Genomic DNA, 17,902 nt, shown 5'->3' with positions numbered 1-17,902 from the left:
TAAGTTAAACTGGTGTAACTGTGAGTAAATCATTCTTTCCTCCTCTCCCCTCCCTACACCTCACTGATTCCTCCCTCAGAAAAAAAATACAAAGAAAAATATCCGATGACAACAGAGCATCACAGAAAAATAAAACATAATAAAATAAAAATACACCGTGGCAAGACAATTCTTATTCAGCCAGCCAGGACAAATATAGGAAGCATCTTCAGACACAGAAGTAGATGACTCCTGGTTGTTAGTCAGTGACTTTGTGGTATCCCCTGGGAAGGACTTCCTCAATATGAGAAGCGAGAGCCATTTCCTACCACCTACCCGGTGTGACACTTGTGTTTGAAGCTGTAAAACTCTGCAGTGATCCCAGCCACCTGCAGCTACGCTCGGCCCTGCCCTTCTTCCAAATTTCACATCCATGGCTTTTCAATTATGTTATAAACTGCTTGGCTTCACTTTTTGTTTGCGAAGTGCTCGAAGTGCTTTTACTGACACCTACATTAGCATCTGTTTAAAAGGGGCATGTTACTTTTTAAAGGACAACGCTTGCCTCCGGACAAAGAGCTCCTGCACATCAAGTCTTCCTCACTGACCTACCTGGTATTTGAATGTGACTTAACTCTTCCAGATGTGTCTTTCACATAAGGGTGAATTTTATTCGGGACTGCCTGCCTGAGCCCTTCTCATTCCTCTAGACCACGCTACTTTGACTTCTCTTCCTTTTTATTGCCATTCAAAGCGATTTTACTCGGAGAAGTAATAAAAAGAGAAATGCAGAAAAACTCCAACCTTTTCTGGAGGAGATGGGCCATTTATATGAAGATAAGATTTGTTTAGTGTGATGGGAAAGTGATGGAACCCAGACTCCTCAAGTTGTATTATCCATTTCCTTTTCATAACATACGTTCTTTAGTTTACATTAAGGGGTGTGACTAAGTCACCTATGCTTATATAAATAACAGAAATACAGAACACGTTCAGGTTATTTGAACAAAACTCCATTTGGTGATAATGCCATTTTGCTTGTATGACATTAGTACTTATCTTCATGATTATTCAAATTAAATATTAGAAGAAGTCAAGATACAAATATATGAAGAACTTTTCCTCAGAGGAATAGCTATAGATAAGGCTAGAAAATATCTGAACGCACCATATCATATGAATATATCATATCTGGTTAAGTGAGGGAAAGCAAGTATTTCATGTTTTTCTTTATTAAAAAAAAAAAAAGCTTTCTTGCTTTCTTGGTATAGAACAAACCTCTTCAGATGGTGAAGAAGAGGAATGCATTATCTTTGATATTTACATTCTGATTCTTGGATCCCTGTTCTGCATCCCATTTCTGAAACCCATCCTGGGCTGGGTTTCAAGGTCACCAAAGTCAATGGAAAGATTTGCGCCCCCTTTCCACACCTGGGATTTTCTGAATAAATATATAGACATATATAATAATATTTATTCGGTTTAAATCTGTTGTGATCAATCTAAAAAGGCTTCTTTCTTCACAGGCTTTCTCATTGCACTAATACTGATAAGACTACTCACACAGGGAACTAGTGAAAACTTTCTCTCTTGCAACATTTAATATGAAGTGAGGGACAGGAGGAGGAAAAGAAGGTGGTGTCCCAAAGGCTGATTCTGCAGAACTTTGTCTCCCTGAGCACCCACTGTAGTCAGCCAGAACCCAGGAAAAGATACTTCAGGGAACCAGTCCTTTAGTCGCTGTTAGCCAATGACAGAATCAGACAACTAAAATTCCTTTCCTAATCCCCAAATTATTTTTTTCCTTAATCATTACTACCTCTTTTTTGACAGTCTTTTAATAGTGCAATTTTCCTAAACCAGTTAGTTTCCCTTAATTTTCATTAATTTATTCCTCTTTGTTTTTAACAGAACACTGACTTAAAGTTTATTTCTTTTTTTACGTATTGTTAACAATTCCAGCGCAAATCTGGAACGGGGCTTGCTCTCTAGCTCAGGCACCCTCTGCTGGTCTTCCCAAAGCAAAACACAAAATATCAGAGAATTTTCACTAACAACCATCATTTTTAAGAGAAAAATCCAGACTTCTGTTTCTAAACCTTTTGCTATCAGAATATAAATTATGAGGAAGATCAGATTTGGGGCTGTAATCTCAGCATGGGGAGAGTTTTTTCATGAATTCAAGAAAATAATTGCATAATCAAGCATGTGAACCTGTGGAATTTCTCAGGTAAAAAGTCCAAAAGTGAACACGGCCTAAAAAGCCAATCACAGTCTGACCTGGCTCTTAGCAGAACCCTGTGATTGGCACTTTAATGAAGATATTACGTAAGGAGCTCTAGAAGCATATGCTACTGGGGAAATTTTTTTTCTGTGTATCTCAGTTAACAAAAGTCATAGGCAGTAGTCATGCTTAGATAGTACATATTTTAAGGAGGTAAAGAGGTAAGGAGATACAGTGGCTAAATATTAGCTTCCATTCCAGCAACACAATAAACAGAGAGCTGATCTAATTATTCATCTGGGAAAATCCCTGGATGTCAGAGAAGCAAATTAGAGCACAGCACTTTCTCAAGCAGCTGAAGAATAGGACACGCTGGTGTTAGGAGAGGGTCAGTGCGGTGCACCTGGCACGCCAACAGTCCCTTTCTGGTAATCAACCCCAAGACAAAGCAGCTCTAAGGCTACTCTAACTACTACCAACATCTAAAACAGTTTCCTGCACTGCCTAGGATCAGGAAGACGTGGGCCTGTCAGGAAGCTGGCCCTGTTCCTCTTCCAAGGTGTATAGGACGGTATGCTGCAAGAAGTTTCAGTTAAAATCTACAGAAACACAAATCCAAGACGTGTACATGATCTGATGAGCATTTCACCTATTCCAGTTTCTGAAATCAACTCTTACTTGACATTAAGCATCAGTGCAAGGAACTGGTTGCTTTGTTGAGGATCCATCAGCTGTCTGTGTATGGTAGCACAGGTGTCAACCCAGAGAGGTTCAGCAGAGTTGCAAAAGATATTTTTATTTTGCATAGCTGAGTTTTTTAATGATATTAAAAAGCATTTTATACGATACAGCAACAGGCAAGATCCTAGATACAAGTATTTAAACCAAAGCTATGTAAGCAACCTCCTAGTCCTTCCTGGGTAAGCAAATTCTTCAGCATACTGGAGAAAGTAAAGTGGAGGGCCACCAAGATGAAGAGAGACTTAGAGAACCATCTTTGTTCAGCTGTAAGAGGAGAAGGGTGAGAGATTTTATTGCTGTCTTCAACTGCAGACTCTTCAGAGGTATGTAGTGATAAGACAAGAAACAACAGACACAAATCGCAACTCAGGAAATTCTGATTGGAAACACAGAAACAGGTGCCCAGAGAGGTGGATTTTCCATCCTCAGAGATATTCAAAGCTGGACAAAGGCCTAAGCAACCCCATTTCGCTGGACCTGCTTTGAGCTAGGAGTTGAACTAGATGACCTCCAGAAGACCCTTCCAACCTAAATTATTCTATGATTTTATGAGAAATGGCTACTGTATCATTAATCCAGCTTAAACTGATGAAAGTCATTTCAACAGTACTAATGCTTCCCTGAGCAAAAAGGAAATTTAAACCCAATCCAGACTCACTGAGGTCAGTGGGAATCTTGAGTTTAGTTGAAAGGCATTGGATCAACTTCAACACTTTTAGGATTCGTTTTCAGAAAAGATCCTAAACTTCATTTTTGTAGACAGCATTAGAAATTGCATCAGGGTAGTGGTGTTTTTTCCTATTGGTCTCTCAGCAGGTTGCTTTCACAGCAAGATGAGAATGAAGCATTCCACAACCGCTATCTTTGAGTATTCACAAATTCTATGTAGAAAGTTAGCAGCAGAATGAAGTGTTTCCTCAGTGCTCTGAAGGTATGTAACTTTCCTTTTCAGTTTGTAATTGCAGGAAAATTCCTATTTGCTAACTGTTACTGGTAATGAGCCTCTCATCTAACTTGGGTTCATCTCAGGTCAACTGCTACTTTCATGTTGACACACTGTCCATATTAATTGAAATTTATGTCAGAGAATGGCAATCTTGTGACCTCTGTAGAGTGAGCTAATGATTCCAATCTCGTTTTCAGCAGGCTGCTGTGAATTAACATAGCCAATGCTTTCCCTTTTTCACCTCATCGTTTTTCTCATCTTTGCAAGACAAGCTTTTTTCCTTTTCCTTATTTTGTCTCTTATAAGGGATTATATTATTTATTTTGAACAACACAAGGGAGTAATTAAAATATGACACCACAATGTCAAGTACTACCCAATTATTTTAATTATTCCTATAAAGGTTAAAAATGCAAAAAAGAAGTGTGTTTGTAAAAATATAATGTATGCTTTTACACAAACAAATGTAATGGAAACAGAGATTTATCTTAATAAATACATGAGTGATATACTACAATGAATGAAAACAAGCAAGAAAACAAACATATTTCAAATGCTTAAAAGAAAGAGTTGAGGTCAATGGCTCAATGTCCATGTGGCAACTGGTGCCAAGTGGCATTCCTCAGGGGTCAGTACTGGGACCAGTGCTGTTTAACATCTTTCTTGGTGACATGGACAGTGGGATTGAGTGCACTGTCAGCAAGTTTGCTGATACCAAGCTGTGTGGAGCAGTCAACATGCCAGAGGGAAGGGATGCCTTCCAGAGGGACCTGGACAGGCTGGAGAGGTGAGCCCATGCGAACCTCATGAAGTTCAACAAGGCCAAGTGCAAGGTCCTGCACCTGGGTCAGGGCAATCCCAAGCACAGATACAGGCTGGGTGGAGAGTGGCTTGAGAGCAGCCCCGAGGACAAGGACTTGCGGGTGTTGGTTGATAAGAAGCTCAACAGGACCCAGCAATGTGCGCTCACAGCCCAGAAAGCCAACTGTAACCTGGGCTGCATCAAAAGAAGCATGGTCAAGGGAGGTGATTCTGCCCCTCTGCTCCGCTCTGGTGAGACCTCACCTGGAGTACTGCGTCCAGCTCTGGAGTCCCCAACATAAGAAGGACATGGACCTGTTGCAGCGAGTCCAGAGGAGGGCCATGAAGATGATCAGAGGGATGGGGCACCTCTCCTATGAAGACAGGCTTGAGACAGTTGGGGTTGTTCAGCCTGGAGAAGAGAAGGCTCTGAGGAGACCTTATTGTGGCCTTCCAGTACTTAAAGGGGGCCTACAGGAAAGCTGGGGAGGGACTCTTTATCAGGGAGTGTAGCGACAGGACAAGAGGTAACAGTTTTAAACTGAAAAAGGGGAGATTTAGATGAGATATTAGGAAGAAATTCTTGACTGCAAGTGGTGAGATACTGGCACTGGTTGCCCAGGGAAGTTATGGATGCCCCATCCCTGGAGGTGTTCAAGGCCAGGTTGGATGGGGCTTTGAGCAAGTGGGAGGTGTCCCTGCTCAGGGCAGGGGGTTGGAACTAGATGGGCTTTAAGGTCCCATCCAAGTCTAACCATTCTATTATTCTATGATTCATTCTATGATTCAAATCACATTCCCAAATCTCTCAAGAAGTAGTTGGACTCCTAATCCATTGGATTAACTGAAATTTCCTGAGAAGGAAGGATACCTTTATGTTTAGGGTGGAAACTTGGATTATCTCCAAGTAGCATCCATGTTTTGAGTAATACTCTGATATTAAGCTGCACCACATTACTTGCACTCAATTTTCTACAGAAGAACTTATCCTAATGGGACCTGCAATATGAGGTTTTCCTTCCCTGATAGGTTCCCCCTCCTGAAACTCGGAGCTTGAACTGCACAACAAGCAGTTTCTTATCATAGTGGCCCTTACTGCTTTGCACCATCCCCAAAGTAACACAAGACCGTTCCAGGGAGGGGGCCGAGGGTCATAAAAATGCTAAAAATCCAAATTACTACTTGTTTTGCTTCCTTAAGAAAACCACCACATATAGCTTGTGATCTCATATCCATTTTTATTATGTGCCTTATGCCAGCAAACAGGAAACAATGCCTTTACTTCTTACAGTCACACCACATCAGCACCTATGTAATGAAACTAAATTTAAACTTCAGTTATGTTGTCAACTAAAAAAAGCGTAAGTGGCAAAATCCAGCTCCAGAACAGGATTATCCTTTAAATCCTTCACTCTCCAAAATCCTCAGTACTGTGGAAAACCTATTTTGCAAAATACTAAGCAATGATCAGATTTCAAATATCTCCACACCTTGGCTATTTGATTCTGACATGTTGCTTTTAGTTTCATTTAACTAATTAATTGACACCAAAAAAATTGTGTCCTCAGCTGTGTCCCAGCTAACAGGCTTGTTAAAAGATACAACTGATGAACAGATTTATATGAATGAATGTAGCAAAAAGAAAGTTGTGTTTGGTTGTACAAAGAAGGCGACTAGATCTGGCTATTTAAAGAAAAGGACTAGTAATACAAAAAATGGAATTTACAGAATATAAATCTTATCCTCTCACCACAACTAATCTCCTTCACATGTGGAAATTCCAGTCTTTATTGAATTTCAGAATCTCTTGCTTGAATGTTAATAATTATAAAACTCTAAGAGCATTATAAGACTCTTGATGACTCAGTATGAAGTATTCTTATGCTTTAACAGTCTGACATGTAATTTTAGCTGTGATTGCTAAGCTAATTTTTAGGTTAAACAACTGACAATTGTGGGCAGGCCCATTAAAAATGGCTGGGATAGCAGCCATTTTTACAACATGCTAATGACTAAGGGTTTGATCCCGCAACACTGAGGTCAATGGAAGCTTTGTCACTGACTTCAGTGAGGATACAAGCCTTCATGCACAGACTACTAATAGCAAATGAAAACAGCAACTTACGTATACCCTCACATTTTTAAAACAGAAGAACCATCTAATGAACGGAACAGGCTAAAGCCCGGCTGATAAAATATTCTGGTTGTCCTCTACTTCGCAGCTTGTGTTACAGCACAAGAAGATCTTGTCAAGAAAATCAGACTTTCAGCAATTGAACACAAAGACAGATGAAGACTTACACACTGACAGATGAAGATTCAATAAAGAGCATCCCCTGTAGAAAGGTGTCTGTCCTGGAGTCCTGTCATGTGTGAATTCGGCCCAGCCTTTAGAACATTTCAAATCAACTTATGTTTTCTACTAACGTTGCTTTAGGCTGTTTCATGGTTTCTGTGCTGAAGAGTAATGCAGATGGTCCCAATGAGACCATTTACATCCTACCATCATGAATCTGGTAAATAGCACAGGGGTCAAAATGGATTGGCATACCCTGGAATGCTGTGCCAGCACTTCTTCAGACATCAAACATGTCCATTTTGTCCCTCTTTATATAACAGGTTCAGGACACACAGGCTTTCTAGCATAACTTTTCCATTTCAACTACTGAGGTAGATGAGATTCTAAAGGGAGGGGTAAAAATAAGTGGTTCTCCTGTTTCTCTTGTTTTTCGTTTTCTTTATAATGCTTGTAGACTATAATAGACTTTTAATTTCCCTGTTTCACATGAAAAGCAAATTTTCCTGGCCACCAGGTGTTCAGTGACATTTTGCTACAGATATAAGGAACCATGTGAAATGCAGGTGATTTGCAAATGGGCTCTGAAAACCTTGACAAACTGCATTTATCTTCCTGAGATGCCTGAATTTTTGTCTTCTTACTTTTGTGTAAGTTTTGGACTTTCGTAGAAATTGGGAGGTGCCAGGCTTTTCCCATATTTCACATATAAAAAAGTAGGAGAAAAATGGTGGAACAAAAATAACAATATTCTAGAATAAGGCTTTATATTAATTTTCAGCATAAAAGGATTTTCCCTGTATTGATGTTTAGCTCTTTACTGTACTTTGATTTTGCTGATTTTCCTGAATTGCAGGTTACTTCTATCAGCAAATTCTCACCAGAAAAATAAAACTCATGACTGAGCATTGCTTTCTATCTCTTACAGCTCAAATAAGAAAACCACACTGTGATGCCCTAATGATTTTGTACCAAATTTGGTAGATTGAAAATTACTAGCATTTGTTTTTAACAAATATCCTAACTGTTTGAATGTTTTAAAAAGTTACCAGGAAAGCATAAATCTCATCTCAGAGGGACCAAAGTGCGGCAGTTTGCGTAGCACTTTTCAAGACTCTAGTAGAATGTGAATTATATCAGAACTTATGCACTTCAAGAATGTGGGACGTTTGCATATGATGTTCTTCAAAAGACCAAAGTCTTTGTGACATCTTTCAGATAAATTCAGTCTCGATACAGGATACACCCTAGGTGTGTGCTTTTGATGATTTAAACATCATGTGATTATTAATCATAGCTACAGTACTGGCATTTTATGGGGTTCCCAATGGCACAGCTGCCTGAGCAGATACCTACAGATGTCATCACACCAGGGTGTTGCAGGAATAGTACCAAGAAGACGTAACGCCTGCAGCATAGTCATTCAGCTGGCTTTTCAATTCCAAAAATAGGTACAGTCCACTGGAGGAGATGGGGCAGGGCATTCACAAGCCAAGTACAAAGTTCTGGCAAGTTCATGATCACACTATTACAGGCCACACATATCATGAATATGAAGATTTCTATTACATAACCTCTAAGCACCACAGGTAATTAACTTATTTTAGCCATCTAAAAAGTAAGGGTCTAGTCTAGGTGGTCATCTAAGTGTCTTCTGTAGTCACAGAAACTACAGGAGAGAAAAAGTCACCTTCAGAAGGCAACTCACCCAACCTGCTTTAGACATCAGTGTAAGCACAGGAGTAATGATCATCTGAAGGTGCCTGTCTCCCTCCGTTGAACCAAGACAGCCTGGCAAACAGTTTGATTATATGTCTAATATTTAGATGAGTGCTATTAGATGATATAAATCCTATTCCAAACAAAACAAACCCCACAGTCTACCAGCTTTTTAGGCTGCAGAGTAACTTCAAATACATTATTTCCCATCTACATTGAATATCTGTAGTAGGCAATAAGAGAAACAGGGACAATAAGTAAGGGAAGCTAAAACCAAAAGGCTCTGCTTTTCCTAACCTTTTGAATAAACTACATGTGAGACACTGAAAGAATGACCACTTTTTCACTTAGGGATCAAGAAATCTAAATCATGCAACACAACAGTTAATATTTGCACTAGATGTTCTCTGTTTAAGCAACATCCGGACAAAATTCTGATACCTCATGACATACCTTATAATAAAAGAAGTTTAACCAACTGGTATTAAAACTGAAAGAGTTAAAAGGAGCATTGGGCAATACCAACACGCAGAGATTACAGCAGACTGGCACAGAATATGGCCATTACAATGGAAACCAATTCCAAAATGCAGTTAAATTACCATGTGATCCCAGTAGCAACTGCAATCCCATATCCTCTTTTTATGGGAAATTATGTCATTTTGAACAGCTTCATTGGACAAAGCGTGGAATTTTCTAAATTGACAGTTTCAATTAATACATTGGTCAAAATTATCCTCCTGCCTGCAATAACCAGGCATAGATGGTAAAGTACATAGGTGGTAAAGACCTATTTATTTACATACATAGATTTGTTTTAAATACTCTTGGCAAATACCATCCATATAAAGACTTTTTTAAAGATGTAACAGGAAGAAGGATGTAACAGAAAAAAATCCTCTAAAAATAGTTTTCTCTAAAAATATCCTGTGGAGGAGCACCTCATTTTAAATATGCTTTACAATGCTAATAGAAGTTCCTTGTTCCAAACAGTGAAACGTGATTCTTCTCAATAATTCAGTCACGGTTTATGATACAGTGTTGAAAGAGTTTCGCAATGGTTCTCGTTACTGCCTCCTTGACTGTGGTGCTAATGACTCTAGTGACTACAGGTCCCAATCAGCTGTAACCCATCTTGATCTACAGCTAAAGGGAAAATAGAGAGTTGTATGCTGGGAGATGTAGTCTCATCAGCTACAAATATGCATAGTCGAGGCATATGTTAGACATAGTTGTTTTATCTTCATTAAATATTTATTACTATTGTCAGTACAAAAGGCCAGGCAAAACTTGCAAACTAAATAAAGGTTACACTTTAAGAAAATACTGTGGTAATTTGACTCCATCCAATTTCCCAAGAAAAACATATAAATAGAAAATGACAGCAGCAAACTCTCTGCTGTCATTACATTCATGCAGCTCAAAACTAGGGCATCACAAAAAAAAAGCTGGCCCATGCTTTTGTTCACTTGTATTTAAAAAAAAAAAAAAAAAGAAACCCACACACAAAACCCCAGCTGTAGGTAACACTAAATAGAATCTAAATGCAATCCACGGTCGTATATAATTCAAAATGTTAGGAGAGATTTATTAAAGTGGAATAGGAGGGTGAAAAATTGAATTTATGTTTAAGTGCAGATGTTAAAGAAGCATGGCACGTGCCTGAAGGAATAATTCTGCATCATCTCTGCCTTGTCTGTATATTGCAGAAGTTTTTTGAGAAAAAAAAAAAAAGAAACGCAGTTTTAAAAATCTGAACTTCATCAAAATTTTAAGTAATTGTCTTTGGGCACCAAGAGGAAATTAAAAATTGCATTTACAAAGATTGTGCAAATTACTCCATGATCTTCCAAAATCTCCCTTTCACTGTGGTGTATATATATATTCTGCATATATTCCGCTCCCCTGCAACATATTTTCAGAAAATTTTGCATTTAAATCTCCATGAAGGTTTGTTTCCACTAACAAATTTTGTTGCATTTAACTACAATTTTAAAGGCCTGAGATAGTTAACACAGCATGGAGCACTACTGAGCTGTGTTCAGTATCATGCTAACAAACACGATTAGGATGAATACAGTGAGATGGGCTACAAACACACCATTCAGTCACAGTCAGCAATGGAAACCGGAGATTTTGTAATCACACTGAAACACAGCCAGTTTATCTATTGCAGGAAAGCCCTACAACGATGAGGTTTTGTTGTAGCTTTTTTAGCGACCTCCTTGTAGAGCTTTGCTGGTTTTGTAGGTCTTATCTGTGCAAAAGCCCTCAATTAACTGCCTTCAGTCGCTGGCACACTCGGGTTGAAGCTGCACTGATTGTTATCTCCAATGGCTAGGGGAACATAACCAGCAATTTGAGGGCTTTCCAAACATTCACTTTAGGGATACCTTAACATACATCTGTTTGCTCTGACTGCTGTTAACGGTGGAAACTATCTAAAGCAGACAACCTTACAGATTCTTTAGTTAAGTGCCCACTTCACCTTTCCGCAGACCTCTTCAGTATCTATCTGTAGCCAATTCCTTCTTCACAACCTCAAGACTGTTATGCATCCCTAATCCTCCCTTTAAAAGCACTCCTCGCATCCACTCCACCTTCAAAAATCCCCAGCCCCGGGATTTAACCCTGGCTTGCTGGAATTAGCCACACGGACGGTCCCCCACCCCTGAGTCACCCTCTCCCACCGCAGCCGCCTTCATCATCCTCCCCCACCGCCCCATCACATTCACCTCCCCCGGTTAGACAAAACAGAGGTTTGTCTAATAGCTTGCCCTCTAAATTTGTTCCTTGAAGACTGGCAGGGATATACTCCCGTCCCCTTTGTCAGCCGGCCAGCCTTCATGAATGGGCAGCTGAAAAATCACGGGATTATTAAACCCATAATGCGTTCATTGCTGGCAATCCGCTGCTGATTTTGCCAGCGGTTGTGCTTTCAGCGGGGAAAGCCCGCAGGCCTCAGCTTTAGGCGGGTGACAGGATATCCCAGCGCATCCCTGGCACCTGTCCGCAGCCCTGGGGAGGGGACACGAGCAGGATGGCTTTTCCTCAGCCCCTGGCCCCGCCGAGGAGCGTCAGGTGCTTCCTCAGGGAGAAGAGGCTGATCCCCACAGAGCCTCAACGCCACTCGCTCGGCCTCAGGCGAGAGCGAGGAACCGAAGACGAGAACCGGGAACACGCGCCGTTAGCGCTCGCGCCGTTTCCTCCCCTCAGGGAAAGGGGCGGGACCGATGACGTCTTCCCCCCTTCGCCCACGCGCTCCCGCGCACGCTCAGTCCGGCTCCGCTCGGAGGCGTGGGTGACGACGGTGGGGCGGAGGGTGATGTAATACCTCGAACGGCCTCGCGCCTTCCCCTGTTCCTCCGCCGCAGCCCTCCCAGCCCCGACATCCGGGTATCCCGCCCGGATTTTTTGCCCTGAAAAAGCGGCGTTTTGGTGGTGACAGTATTTGTTTGGTTTTTTTGGGCGTGCGCCCCCGACGACGCGGGAAAGGTTGAGGGGGCGCCCCCTTCCCCTCCCCACCCCTACGGCGCGCACGCGCAGATGGGAGGAGGAGACGGCGGCGGCGCAGTGCGTGTGTCTGCGCGTAGAGGAGGGGGGGACGGACGACGCTGCACGGCGCTCCGCGTAGTGGGCGCGGAGGGGGGGGGGGCCGGCGGCGGCCGAGCGAGGAGGAGGTGGGGGGGAGGAGGACAGAGGAGCGGAGGCGAGATGAGCGCTGGGCTCCCCCTGGGCAGAGAGCCGCCCTCGACAGCCGCCGCCGCCTGTGAATGAGCTGAGGCGAGGCCGTCTGCCCGGTGCCCCCCCCCCCCCCCCCCTTCTCCCCTGGCCGGCCCCACCGCGGACATCCCCGCCTGCCCCCGGCCTCCCTGCCCCAACGTACCTTCGGGAGCGCGGCCCTGCCTGCCAGAACCGGCGCCGTCCGCCGCGGCCGGGGGGGGGTAAGTGGCGCTGCGCAGTGCGGGGGCCTCCGGCGGGCCGGGCTGAGGGGATGGCGGCGGGGCCGGGCTGGGCAACGGCGGGGCGCTGGGGGGCCGCGTTCGGCGCCGGCTGGGCCCCGGGGCCTGTAAACAAGTGGGGGGTGGGTGCTCTCCGTCTCGGCTCGGCGGTGGCAGGTCGTCCCTCCTGTAGCTCGGCGGAGGAGCGAGGCGCCATCCCCGGCGGCGGCAGCAGCTGGTACCGGGTCGGGGCGGCGAGAGGGAGGGAAATGGGAAGGGGGGCGGCGCGGGTGCGAGCCGGCTTGGGATGCTGCTGCCGGGAGCCTTCCCCCCTCCTCCTCCCCCCCACCCCCCCAGGGTCTGAAGGCGGCCTGGCCGCGGGGCTCCGCTGCGCAGCCCCTGCAGTACGGGAGGGTTCGCCAAAGGGTGGGGGGTTGGCACGGCAGCCCCTTGGGGCTGGGCATGGGGAAAGAAAGGGAGGAGGAGGGTGAGCAGAGGGTTTGGGGCCTGGATCAGGTAGCAGCAGCTTGCTTTTTCTCCTACCCCCCCCCCCCCCGGCCGATTCAGGGTTCATTTAATGATGGCTATAAACAGCCTCCTTTCCCATCGCCACCCAAACGCTTGGGGCACGGCACTGGGGAAAAAACAAAACAACCCGCATCTATTTATAAAGCACCCCACCCTAGCGAGGGTCGGGGCATCAAGCACTCCCCAGAAAGTGACATTATTATGCAGCGGGCGATTTTCTCTTGCCGACGCCTTTCAGGCATTTAAAGTTTGAGAGATTTCGCTGCCTTTGAAGACAATGTAATGAGCAAAGGTTACGCTGATGATCTGTGATCTGTCATAGCTTGCATGCTAGAAGTAGGTAGAAGAAAATGCTCTCTTCGATTAAAAAGTTGTCCGGTGATGTACTGCGTAACTGGGCTTGCGTGTTAAATGCCAGGGGTTCTGAACATACGTCTGACCTTTTTATTACATTAGCTTGTATTATAGTAGGTATGATACAGCTTTAAGACTGTCTGCAGGTTAATAGTTTCAGAAGAATTGATTTTGTAGACATCTGTTTGCTATGTATTTGTATTTATTTAGTACAATTAAAATATTTCAGAGTTGCTATGCGTATGGCAAAATTTTGTTGTTGCAAAACTAACATTTAAGTTTGCAGTAGTACTTGTGAGGAACTGATGTTTTTTGAGTTGTACCTTTTGTCAAATGAGGAAGTGCCGGTCGTTCAGATGACCTGTCTGGTAACCTTAAGGTTTAAGGTGCTGTATGTCATACAAAGGAATTCTTTATTTTTTAAGCAGAAGGCAGTTTTAGATCCTGAGAGCAGTAGGTTTGAAGGTAGGTGATTTCCTCAGACTGTAACGTTCAACATCAGAGGAAGTAGAATCATTTTATGAAGTAGCAGTTCTAACTCTTGTCATTCTAGGATATGACTTTTCAAATGTAAGCCCATGTAGCACTTCCCTGAGCCTGTACATGAACTGTTTCAGTGGTTAGGTGGCTGAAGTGGGATTTGTGAAGCACTAGTGAAATTAAAGCAAGGCGGCTGCTGTTACTCAGGACCCTGCATGAATTGCTAAATGACCAAGAATTGTGCAAGTTCTACCCACATTTCTTCTCTGATAGCTTCCCTTCTTTTACTATTCATAGTTTTCCTACGAATAACATCAGAGACAGAGGATGGGGGGGAAGAAACATGGGTCAGGGAAGTTTTACATTTTACCTATCCAATCAAAGGAAAGGTGTCGAGGGAAAGCAGTTTTGATAGCTGTACCAGCATTTTTCCCTGGGGTAGGGACAGTTGCTCCTAAAGTTTTCCCTTCCAGGCCTTTCTGGGTCTACCTTTTGTGTATGAGACTGGACTAAGAGTAAAAGACTTGCTGATGCATCATGCCAGTTATTAGTGTTTTCCTCGCAGACATAGATATCTGATAAAACCCTCTGATAAATGTGGCTTGTACTGGAGAGAGCTGGTCTGTACTCTCACCCTCTTCTGACATAGCCGTGTTTTTCTCGTATACAGACATGGCCTATCTCTGGTTTATATTATAGGTTTAGTCCTTTGGTTGGTGGTTGTCTGGTTCCCCCCCCTTGAGGTACAGTAGAAAACTATACCCGTTTTCCAAGTATTTACTTAACTGTCTATAGGTAAGCTTGAGATACTTTTCTTGAAACCAAGGAGGAGAGGTGGAAATGCCAAATGACTGGTGAAGCTTGCAGGTCTAAACAAGCAGAACACACTTAGTGCAATTTGAATTAAAGCTGAATACAAAAAGGTTTTTTCTGTAAAATCAAGCTAGTTGCGTCTTATCTGGAGTGCAGCTTATGCACCGAAGTTGAGTCATTCTTGCTGAGATAGCATTTTAAGAACTGTTGTTAAAAGGCTTAGATATTTAACTCTGGCACAGTATAATTTGCAAACTTATGTAACTGGTATGTTTTTGAATGCAGCTGTCAATAAGAGATCTTATTGCACTTTTCCTTTTTAGTGGAACTAGGGAATATAGACCAGCTACTTTCACAAGATGACCTAAATATGAGTTATTTAACAATAATGTATTTCTTACTAAAATATTGACATTATTATTGACTTAATTTTTACATGTTCGGGGCTATTCTCATGTAAAAAATTATATTTTTTTTATGTAACTGGTTAAGCAGAACTGCATTGGAATTAAGGGACTGAACAATGCAGGTTTTGTTATTAAATAAGCAGGTTTTGGAAGGGGAAGTACTGTAAAATAATTATATTAATTTTGTCTCTGCAGACCTGCAACTCATTTAAAAGACTTTAATAGTGACAATGTTTGAAGTCAAGACAATAGTGGTTTAGCATAGCTACACCTGAGCCAAACATTTCTTCATACCGTTGTATGTGGCCCCTTGTAATTTTTGCTCCTCTTTTCACATAAGTTGTACCTCCCTATTACATTTTTTTGAAACATTGGTTTATCATCTGTGTTTTTAAATGATGCAATTTGTAGTTGGTTCTTTTGAAAATTAAGCTCTTCTTGACTACTACATTGTTTTAGTCACATGATCCAAATTTCAGTTAAAAATACTAGGATAAGAAATAAACTTCTGTAAAATTCAAACATGGTTCACTACAGTGCTCTTCATTGAAAGAATGGCAAATTGCAAAGTATGAAGTCCGTGTAAACAGTATGTAATCCCTGAAAAAAATGCAAATTTTCTTAGGGTATTTATAAGACCCAGGGAATGTACCACAAAATCTGGTTTTTATGGCATTTATGTACATTCCATTAGCCAGTGCATAAAAATGTTGTTTAAGAAAGATTTGTGTATTTGAGCCATGATGTGGTGTGGATCACAGTGGAGATAGCATTATCTCCTTGTAGCTTCTTTATGTTGCTCCTCTTGCTATCTGTCTGTGAAGGAACAATTTAGGACTTAGTAAGATTTAATATTGCTAGAGTAAATCATTTAAATCTTTAGTCTGGGAAGAAGGTTTAGACCGAGGCAATTGTAATTGGGACAGGAGGAGAAAGCAAATGTGATACCATGGGAGTGAGTAGACTTGATTTTTGTTCCTGGGTAGAGGAAGTGTCTGGCTGAGTGTTACTGGTGTTGAACCAATGCTATAAGGCCTGCTTTTCTAGATTTCTATCAGTTAAACTTTGCTCCGTGTTAAACCACATACTAAGTTACAGATGTCTGTCAAGTCTCTATCTGTTGTTGTTGTTATTATTTCTGTTTGTGTTTCAACAAGCCTCTGTTTTACTGGGTGTTCATTTTATTTTTTTTCTTTTCACGTACTGGTAAAATTGGCTAATGGATATTTCAGTTTACTACTGAAGTCTACAAAAAAGAGTGTGTTTATAATTATGTGAAACAGTTGGTCAGATTATTTTAATAGTTCTTCTAAAAAGGTGTTTATATGCAACTAAACAGAATAAAAACTTCCTTCATCTACAGATAGTTCTGTTGAAGTACACTTCTACTGTTTAGAGTGTGAACTTTATAGCAGTATACTAGCAAAAGAGCATCTAAGAGTGAAAACCTGGTTAATCAGGTTCCAATATTGAAATGTAGAGAAATGCTAGCAGTTTACACATAGAGTACTTTAGCCTCCTTATTGCTAACATCTTAGTTCTCAGTTCAGGTAAGAATATTTTAATAGATAGAAAGATCTCTAAAGTCTTCTAAGATAATAGTTTACAAACCCAAGAAACTCAAGTGTAACATGACTTGTATTCTGATAGCTGCAGTTTAAATGAAGCAAAGCACTTAAATATGCTTACACTGATATGCCACGTGCAACTGAATTATGTGAGACTACTCAGATGTATGATGTTCTCATGCTTGCTGGATTGTGACCTAGATGATGAAACGCGCTTTCATGTTTGGGTCCCAGCTGTAACTTGAAGGATTTTCTGTGTCTGTGCATACAATTCATTTTAACTGCCAACTGTGCTTTTGAAGTGGAATTTTAATGGTAGTCTGTATTCTTCTTGACTATATATCATAGGTATTTGTGCATAAAATTGTTGTATTTTTTACTTATGAAATACCCTAAAATGCAATAACCACAAGAACTGTGTAAACTGTGTCTAAGCTCTTTGTGTTTGGAGATGAGTTTAAGGAATACTCCAGCTGTCTGCTAAGTTAAGTAAAATCCAGTCTTTGGAAAGGGGTGCAGAATGCGGAAAAATGTGGGCAAGTAAGTGGTTAGTATTAAATTGTAGGAACATTTCATGAAGAAGGAATCTGTTTCTATTGCTAAATAATTTCCTGGTTCACCCAATCAATTATAGTATTTGAATAGACCCTTCTTAAAAATCTAGTACTGTTTTCCTCTGTAAAGAGCCATCTGAGGCTGCAGAATGAGGCCCTGTAAGCTTAGGAAATGCTGGCATTACACTGCTTATATTTTGGAGAACAGGTGAATTAGGCAATGTCCTCATTCGGTGACTAGAATGTTAAGAGCTGCAGTGAACTCAAGTTTGGAGTCAGGAGAGCACGGTACTGCCTTGTTCATCATAGGCAAATCTGTAAACTCTGCTGATAGAAGTGAATTTGATAATCAATGTGACCCTCAGAGGAAAGCCTTCTGTCCTGAAAGTTATTGTCTGCATAAAAGGCTACAACAGTAGAGTTTTTCCCTTGGTTTCTTTTTTTTCTATTTTTATGTAGTCTTGGGGGAAAAATCGGCTTTATTGCAGCAGTCATCCTCTATCCTTGTTCTTTTAATGACATAGGAATGCTGGGGATGTGAGGGCAAAATA

General features: G+C 41.8%; 1 protein-coding gene across 2 annotated transcripts in view; it reads left to right on the top strand.

Moving 5' to 3' along the window:
* The first annotated feature begins 12,349 nt into the window (after positions 1–12,349).
* The window catches only part of PPM1A (protein phosphatase, Mg2+/Mn2+ dependent 1A), a 35,500-nt gene continuing 29,947 nt past the window's right edge, over positions 12,350–17,902 (top strand). Inside the window, exon 1 of one of the 2 annotated variants that reach the window (XM_054198197.1) lies at positions 12,350–12,650. The gene's annotated coding sequence lies outside the window, so the exon portion shown is untranslated. The remainder of the gene's footprint in view (positions 12,651–17,902) is intronic. The other variant, XM_054198196.1, reaches the window with a different exon arrangement.

This window comes from Rissa tridactyla, chromosome 4 (assembly GCF_028500815.1).
Source record: "Rissa tridactyla isolate bRisTri1 chromosome 4, bRisTri1.patW.cur.20221130, whole genome shotgun sequence".
NCBI lineage: Eukaryota > Metazoa > Chordata > Aves > Charadriiformes > Laridae > Rissa > Rissa tridactyla.
Note: the sequence above shows the minus strand (reverse complement) of the source record. Positions and strands in the feature narration are given on the sequence as shown.